The sequence below is a fragment of the Protopterus annectens genome, chromosome 9.part0 (genome assembly GCF_019279795.1).
Source record: "Protopterus annectens isolate FY-2018-M chromosome 9.part0, PAN1.0, whole genome shotgun sequence".
NCBI classification, from domain to species: Eukaryota; Metazoa; Chordata; order Ceratodontiformes; family Protopteridae; genus Protopterus; species Protopterus annectens.
In genome coordinates, this window is record NC_056743.1 from 70,107,947 (window position 1) to 70,117,241 (window position 9,295).

Here is a 9,295-nt window from a genome sequence, read left to right on the forward strand (position 1 = left end):
AATACTTTCGATATATCCAAAAAAAGAGTTGACACCTGTAGGCCTTCATTTTTGAGACAGTTTACTGTGTCTGTGAATCAGAGGAGGGCTGTAGTGGTACCGTGGGCAGGTCTGAAACCATGCTGAGTAGGCGACAGGATGTTGCTGTCTAGGAGATAGTTTAGCATCTGGGTATGAATGCATTTTTCTAGGATTTTGGCCAGGGGAGAGAGTAAAGCAATGGGTCTGTAGTTATTAAGTTCAGTGGAAGTCCTGACTTTATGTATGGGTGTAACATAGGATATTTTCCAGAGTTTGGGCACATAGTTTTCAACAGTTGATCTGTTTATGAGAGTGGATACTGGGATAGCAATAGCATCTACTGTGAGTTTCAAGAAATAGCTGGGGAGTAGATCAGCTGCTGTTGATGAGGTTTTTAGTTTGGAGAGCATGCTTTTGATTGAAGTGGTAGAAACAGTTTTGAGGGTAAAACTTGTATTGGTGTTATTTGTGTTGGGGGGGTGATAGTGAGGAAGGAACTGTGCTGTGATACTAAGGATAGAATTGAGTTCACAAAGTGGGAGTTGAATTGTGTTTCGATGGGAACTTTAGTGTCAGAGGTGGTTGGTTTGGGGGTAGCATTTTGGGTGGATTTTAGTAGCTGGTTTACATTTTTCCAAAATTATTGGGGGTTGTGTTGGTATTTAGTTTGTAATGTTGTGTAGTAGGATTTTTTGTCCAGCCTAATGCATTTTTTTGCACAGTTGCGCAGTTCTTGGTACTTAGTTAGGCTTTGTGTTTCTTTGTTTTTTTGATAGTAAAGCCAGGCAATATCTCTGTACTTGAGGATTTTTTTGGTTTCTTTACTGAGCTAGGGGTTTGTAGAGGTTCTAACCTTGATTTTGTGCAATGGAGCGACAGTGTCCAGGTGTGGTAGAAATGTTTTGTTGAAATATGCTACAGCCTGGTCAAGTGGGAGGGTTTTTAGTGGGGGGGGGGGGTCCAGTCACAGTTACAGAGTAAAGTGTTGAGGACCTCAGGAGTGAATTTTTTTGTGTTTCTAGTGGATATATAGTTAGTGGTTTTGCATATGCTTGTTCTACTACATGTAAAGTATATTATATTGTGGTCACTTAAGGTGTCCGGGAGACTGTCTGTGTGAGGGTACAATGTGGGGTTGTTAGTTAGGACCCAGTCAAGGATGGATTCCCTTTTAGATTTTTTATCACATCTAGTTGGAATTTGGACTAGCTGCTGGTAGCCATGGAGATTTATTAGATTACTTGGTGGTTCTGATATACAGGTGAACCAATCTAGGTTGAAGTCCCCCAGAATAAGGGTTTCTTGTGAGTATGTAGAAGAACACCAGGATAAGAAGTCTTCTAGGCTAGCAGGTGTATTACCAGGTGGAATACAGATCACAATTGTGGTGATGACCTTTTTAGGGTGAAGTTGAAGTTGAAGTTGTGAGATAAGTATGTCCCAATTATTGGGGGAGGGGTAGGAGTTTGGTAATTGACGGACAGTTAAGTTGGACTTGTACAGTAAGGCAGTTCCACCCCCTTTACGAAGTGGCCTGTCTTGTCTAATGATATTGTAGCCGGTAGGGAGAACTCCTGAGTTAACTATGTTTTTATTTAGCCAGGTTTCTGTTAAACCAAATATGTCTGGGGAGTAGTGTGCTATTGTGGCCTGGAGTTCAGGTATTTTATTTTTGATACTTCTAATATTAATATTTAGCATTAAAAGGTGGTTGGTTTTGCTGATGTTGTTGATTTGCCCAGGGATGAAGAAAGTGGGGGTGTTATGTTCTGACATTTGTGTTGGAGCAGTTTGTGTTGGGCAGGATGGATTTGGCCTGGGTTGGGGTGGATATCCCCACTTATGGTGATCCTGGAGTTAAAATGGTTATACAGATGTTGGAGTTTGGTGAGGAGTGTGAGAAAGTATTGTGTTTTTTTGGAGTAGGAATGAAAGCATATGTGTTTAATTCTGAATTGGTCCGTTATGTAGTTCTTGAACAATTGTGGGCAGATATTATTATAATGTGTGGTGTCTGTATATTGAGAGTGCATAATGTAGTGTTGTGCTACTAAGTTTAGGAATATTGCTAGAGTGATAACTTGTGGTGTTGTAAAGAATTATGAGAAGACAGACTAGACTTAGTTGTGTGATAGTCATGGTTATAAAGTTTAAGTTGGCTTTAGGCGTGGATTCTGAATAGGAATTATAGGGTTGCACTGTATGTGGATGGGTTAGTAGTGTGGGTGATGTAAATAATGCCTAGTGGGAATGAAAGTGATTGGGAGTATTTTGTGTGGAGCAAGTTGGTGTGGTATAATGTGACATGACTTGAGGAGCTGTGATTGGTAGAGGTGATGTGAGGGTGAGCTGTGGGTGTGGCTGTGATTACTATAAATGTAGAGGTAGTGGGGGCGGGAGGGAATAGGGGGCAGGGCAGGGGAGTGGAGAGAGCCCAAGCGTTAGCGAGGGCAAATGGAGCGGGGCAAAGCCCACCAAGACAAAAGAAAAAAGTAAGTATCACTTTACAAATCTGAACACTTTAAACAAATTCCTGAGGTCTAATGGCTTACCAGCAAGCAGAATGTAATTGCTGAAGAGCACTTGTGTCCTGGTGGGAGACTAGAAATTTAAAGATGGCTCCATGCTCAGCAGGATTCTAATATAGACTTAGTATTGGAGGAGGGAGATAGCACAAGGGGTGTAAACCAGGTGGAATGCAAAGAAACCAGAGAGGTAATCAGTGGAAATCAGTGAAGGCCTCAGAGAGGGTAAGTAATAATTCAAACTACCTGTAAAGTGAAGGAGAGAAGAGACAGCAAAGTTTATTAAGGTTGGGAGTGTGTCTTCACATTGACTTGCTGATTAGTAACCAGTTTGTGCACAGATTAGAGTAGGGAGATACATTAGCAATGAAGGAGAATGTATAGAGATGCAAATAAACAGGTGGACCTCCAAGTGATACAAACTAAGGCAGAAAGCACTGAGAGGGCTGCTTGATGGTTAATTTAGTCACAGGAACATGTGGGAGAAACAGACAAATGCAGGTTATGTAAAAAAAAAATGTGAGAAAAGTTGCTCATCTTGTTGCTGGGTGTGATAAACTCATGACGGAGGGCCTGCATACTGAAAGGCACAATAATCTGCAAAACTGTTGCAATAGGGATTGTGCAAACACTACAATATTGAGGTAGTTCAAAAGCATTGGAAACATGAGCCACAAACCATTGTAGAGAATGATGAATTTTATATCACATGGGATCACCCATTACCAACAGTTCAAAACAGATCCAAAAAAAAAAAAACGGATATAGCAGTCCAGGAAAAAAGGCAAAAGTAGCAATGATCATTGAAACTGCTACACCCAGTGACTACAGTGTCTTACAAAATACCTAGATTTGCAAGCAGAAATGAGAACAGCATGGAAGAAAGATACCCAGACAGGTACAACAGTAGTAGGGACAACAGGTGTAATAAGAGAAGTTACAGTCGTACTTAGATATGCTACCGATACATGTAACACTGTAGGAATTGCAGAAGGAGTCAGTTCTGGGCACATTGCAGGTGCTGCAAAGAGCACTTTTGGCTAACATCAGAGACTGAAACAATACTAATTTCATGAACTTTAATCATACCCTGTGTTAGGAATGGGGTCCATTCCCATCATAGTACTAGAAACCCAAAAGACTTGAAGAAAATAAACTGAGATGAATCAGTTGAGGCAGTTTGAACTAGATGACTCCCAAGTGTTCATATGCTAAGTTATTTTAATTATTTATTTATTTGTCATTTGTTAACTGGATTGGTCCAGCTGAGCCAAAGGCACGTTTTCAATGGAGACCTGAGGAGAAAATCTCCAGTAGTGAAAAGAGAGTACAGGACATTAACAAACAGTCAATCAAGTGAAACAAGAATAATACAAAAGTTATATCATACATTCACAGGCAAGAAAAACATGTTTAAAAGAATAATTGTATAGTTATATTATGGCACATATTTACAATAACGGTAGTTATTAATACAGAAATAAAAAAGCTGAGTGAGATATAGAAATTGAGTTCATGCTAGTAAAGTAAATTATGGTATAACAGTAATCAGAGCTACATTGGTAATAATAGGATGAAACGTGTTAAATTTGCAGAGTATAAGTCTTGGAAAGCTGATTAAGAGTTGTGAGTGGTATGGAGAGGTGGGGAGTATTAAGTAGGGTCTTGACATGGGCAGGAGCTGGAATTAAGAAGGAAGTTTTTAAGTTCAGCTCTGAAACGGGTTGTACAATTTATGTTGCGAATATTTGGTGGGAGGTTGTTCCAGGTCTGTGACACTGTGTTTTTATATAGAAGTTTACCAATGGTTTAGTTGGTTTTATAAATTCTAGGAAGGTGTTGATCTGAGCTGTGTAGGGTTTGAGAGGGGAGTGCAGAGGGACATGAGAGAGGAGAGAGCAGGACATGCTGTGGGATTAATGGTATGAGTGAACTGAAACTGGGTTAGAAGAAGAAGCTGGGACAGCTCAAGCCATTGAAGCTGTTTGAAAGTAAGACAGTGATGGGATTTATATGGTTGATTGCTGGCAAATCGAGCAATGTTGTTATAAGTTTATTCCAGCTTGGTTATAAGGGCAGATTGTAGAAATGTGAGTATAGGAGCGGCGTATACTAGACCAGGTAAGAAGAAAGCCTTTGCTAGAGAGGGTTTGAGTTAGAGGCAAGGACATTTTTGTTTATATAGAGTAGAGCCATTTTTTTGATTTGTCTTTTTAATACAGTGTTGAATATGAAGGTCAAATTTTAATTGGTCGTCAATTACAATTCCCAGAAGTTTAGTGTAAGAATCCACTTTGATAAGGGTATTGTCCTGACAGGAGATGGAAAAGGTAATTTTTATGGTGGGAGAGAGACTTAGGAGGCAAAGGAGGAGTTTGTTTTTTTGGGATGTTTAGGATGAGCTGGTTATCAGTTAGCCATTGTTCGACGTTGTAGAATGTGTTTTGTGTGATTGAGTTGAGATGTGAGATGCAAGAGCAGGAGATAAGGGTAGAGTCATCTGCATATTGCATCAAAGTGGAGGAGGTACAGGAAGAATGGAGGTTGTTTGTGAAGATGTTAAAAAGAAGAGGTCCCAGAACAGGGCCTTGGGGGACACCTGTCTGGATGGATAAGAAAGATGAGCAGGTAGAAAGCCATCTGACAGACTGTAGTCTATCTGAAAGGTAGTTAGAGACATAGAGAATAGCAGAGGCAGAGAGGTTGAGATCAACTAGTTTAGTTAGTAGCTTAGAGTGAGAGATGGTATCAGAAGCTTTTGAGAGGTTGAGGAAAAGAAAAGGCACTAGTAGGTTTTTGTCTCTGGCCTCTGTGACAGTATGTATAAAAGACAGAAGAGTGGTAGATGTGCTGTGATTTGGCCTGAAACCATGTTGAGTAGGGGTAAGAAGGTTTTTGTCATGTAGTAATTAAGAAGCTGTTTGTGTATGCATTTTTCTAGAATTTTAGAGAGTGGTAAAAAAATGGCTATGGGTCTATAATTTGATGGATTGGTGGAGTTACCTCCTTTATGTAATTGTATGATGTAGAAAGATTTTTCAGATGTCAGGGACAGCAGGTTCTTGGACTGACCTATTTATAAGTATTGAGACAGGGTAGGCCATCGAGTGAGCTGTGAGTTTAAGAAAGGGGGGAGGTTATTACCAGAGGGAGAGAGCATGGTTTTAGCTTAAGTAGCACTATTTTTGTATAAGCAGTGGGGACAGGATTTAGAGAAAAAGAGGTGCTATTTGTAGTGTTAGGGGTGATGGTGGTTGGGAATATTCTTACTTTGGTCTGTTTGAGTTAATTGTTTGGATAACAGTTTGGAGTAGTAGGTCTTCCAGTGTATAGGATCTTGTTAATGGTGGACCAGAAATTTTTGGGTTAGAGTTGTGGGCAAATTGGGCCTCATAGTAGATTTTTTTTTGTCTTTGTTAATATGCTTTTTAGTGAGATTTTCTGAGCTCTTTATATTTTTGGAGTACCACAGTAGATTTAGATTGCAGCCAAGGTTTCCAAGTTTTATCCTGATTTTTCATAAGTGTGATGGCATCCTTTGAGAGCCAAGGAGTGTGGGTTGTTTTAATCCTAACTTTCCTTAGTGGAGCTAGGGTGTTGAGATATCAAGGAAAGTACAACTGAAACTAGAACTGCATCATTAAGAGGAAGGTTTTTGAGTATGGACCAGTTTATAGCTGTGAACCTATTATTGAATGTTTGGACATCGAAGGAGGAGAGGTTACAGTGATCTGTGTAAAGACTGGCCTTGGGTATATGCAGTGAGTGTCAATGAACAAAGGTGGGGAGATGCTCACTCAGGGAGCTGTGGAATATGCCTGGGTTTTTGTATAAGTTTGGGTCAGAGGTAAGGATCCAATCAATAATGAAACTATTGGTATTTTTGTTATAGTGAGTGCATCTTGTAATGAGTTGGTTGAAGCCATGGAGACTGATGTTCAAGTCTAGTGAGGTGGTTAATATTTTTTGCCAATCAATGCTGACGTCTCCAAGGATAATAGTTTTGTAGGGGATCTGGAGAGAAGTCCAGGAGAGGATAATAGAATTGGAATGCTATTTCCTGGTGGAATGTAGATGGCTGCAATCGTGAGTTTCTTTTGAGGGTTTAGGTGACAGTTTAGAATACGTAGTTCAGTTGGGAGGAATTTTGGGAGAGTTATCAGTAGGGGTAATCAGTTCAGTTGCTCTGAGTACATTACTGATACTCCTCCCACATTTTGTGAGTTTCTTTCTAGACAGTAAATGTTGTATTGGGGAGGTAAGATTTCAGTATTAGAGATATGTGGTTTTAGCCATGTTTCGGATAGGATTAGGATATGTGGACAGTAGTGGGCTAGCCAAGAGTGTAATTGTGTAATTTTATTAAGAACATTTTGTAAGTTTATTGAGTAGATAGTGAGGTGTTTGGTAATGGAGTGGGTGGGAGGAGATTGGGGACTAGTGGGAGAAAGTTTAGTGGTGAGATGAGTGAGGGTGGGGATGGGAGAGCATGAAGTGAGGGTATGAGGGCCTGGACTGGAGTGAAGGTCCCCATCAAGTAGAAGAGTTGTTAGTGGGCTGGGTTTGGAAGGATAGTTGTAGTAGTTGAGTGATTTATTTGCATTTGAGTTTATGTGAGGTGGGAGTTAGTGCAAATATTTTGAATTTAAGGAGTTGTGAACTGGGGATGTTAGAGAAAGAGAGATTAAGAAGGGTAGGATAGTGTCTTTTTGGCAAGGGATGTGTGTGTGTGTGGGGGGGGGGCTGCAGATAATTCAGTTCAGTTGGTGCAGTGATAGCATTGTTGCCTCACAGCAAGAGGTTCTTCAGTTTGATTCTCGGCTGGGGTGCCTCCTGTGTGGAATCCGCTTGTCCTCCCTGCATTCATGTGGGTTTCCTCCAGGTGCTCCGGTTTCCTCCCATGTGACAAAGATATTCATCTGGAGTGTTTCTTCCCAGGCCTCCACTGAAAATTGGCTTTATTCCAGGTTGGAATTTCCCGGTCAACAAATGTAAATAAATAAATAAAATAAATAAAATAGAAGTTAAGAATGAAAAATAGAAGAGTAGGGGGCAAGTAATTACGGAAACAATCAGTAAGCATGCCACCAAACAGTAAGCTACTAGTTGCAAAAAACTGTATATTTCTTAGCTTGGATTTTTGCATGTGCTGTTTGAGGAAATAGTTAAAATAGATCTGGCAGTTGTACAACTAGTGAAGAGATAAGGTATCCGGTAGCTTGAATGAGTTATTCATGGGATAAGACCATGTGAGTTAAGATTAGAAAGGGAGTAGTATAGAGAAAGAAAGAAGAGAGAAAAGGAGGTAGGATATGGAAAATATGAGCTGAGATACACAGGTGAAAGCCATATAAACACAGAGGAAAGGAGTTAAGACAGAGTTATTGGAAATTAAGGGAATTCGACCAGAAGGGTGTGTGCAAGGATACACTTTAATATTCAATAGATCGAGGAGGCAAAAGCAATAGAAAGGTGGAAAGAAGGAATACAGATAAGGCGTTACAGTGGGACAGATTTCTAGCATTAAACTTAAGGTGTACAGAAATGATAATAGCTGAGAGTTTCACACTGGGTCAGATAAAGTAGTTTAAGCAGTGTTAAAATAGTAGCCGAGAGTTTCACTCTGAGGTCAAATAAGTTAGCGGTGTTGATGTCAGTAAAACAATATATCATAGATTGCCATTTACTCCCCTGCATTAATAACCACATACCTCATGAGCTACTAGCCGGAGCCAGAACAAGTCCAAAAATAAAGCAACAGTAAATGCTAGTGCATAAAATAGATGACCAAGCAGAAATAGGTGTCCAGCATAACTTAGGAAATACAAAGAGAAAAAAAAAAAAACAGTTTGAAATGCTCTGAACTATATTACAGTATAAAATGCAGTGGTCATGTAAAAGTCTACACAATTATAAATGCAAATGTAGAGACAGTATGCAGGGAGACACACCTGCAGTGTGGCCATTATTGTATAAAACACAAGGCAGGAGTGTCTCACGTGTAAGTGAAACAGCATTGTAGAGGCAAAATGCAACACCTAGTAACAATGATGAGTTCCAAAGCAGATTACAATAACAATTGTAGACCTTAGTAAAAAAAAAATACACATAATGCATAAAAATATATAATTATCAGTACCTGGAATACATTTTTAAGCCCAGTCAGCATGTATACATCTCTGGAGTACAGAGGGGTCAGGGCTTTAGTGTGAGGGAGACTACAAGAAGATGGCTCTCACATGACACACCTGCTCACTGCTGCTTGCTCAAGAAAGCAAGGGCTTGAACTTCCACTGGTCCAATCTCCACTTTCTATGTAGCGCTCCCAGTACTCGACCATATGAAATTCTGCAGCCCTACTAGAGCCCTAACTCTACTCCTAAAACTCATATCCAGTTCCCAACCTGAATCCTCACTCCCTTAACCTAAACTTCCACTCCACCTCCCATACCTTAAAGTCACTAATCACTCCCTAGATCTGAGACACCCTTCCACTCCATACCTAAAATTCTCCTCCTGCTCCCTAAACCTAAAACTCCTTTCACACTCCCTAAACCTAAAACTCCTTCCACACTCCCTAAACCTAAAACTCTTTTCACACTCCCTAAACCTAAAACTCCTTCCACACTCCCTAAACCTAAAACTCCTTTCACACTCCCTAAACCTAAAACTCCTTCCACACTCCCTAAACCTAAAACTCCTTCCACACTCCCTAAACCTAAAACTCTTTTCACACTCCCTAAACCTAA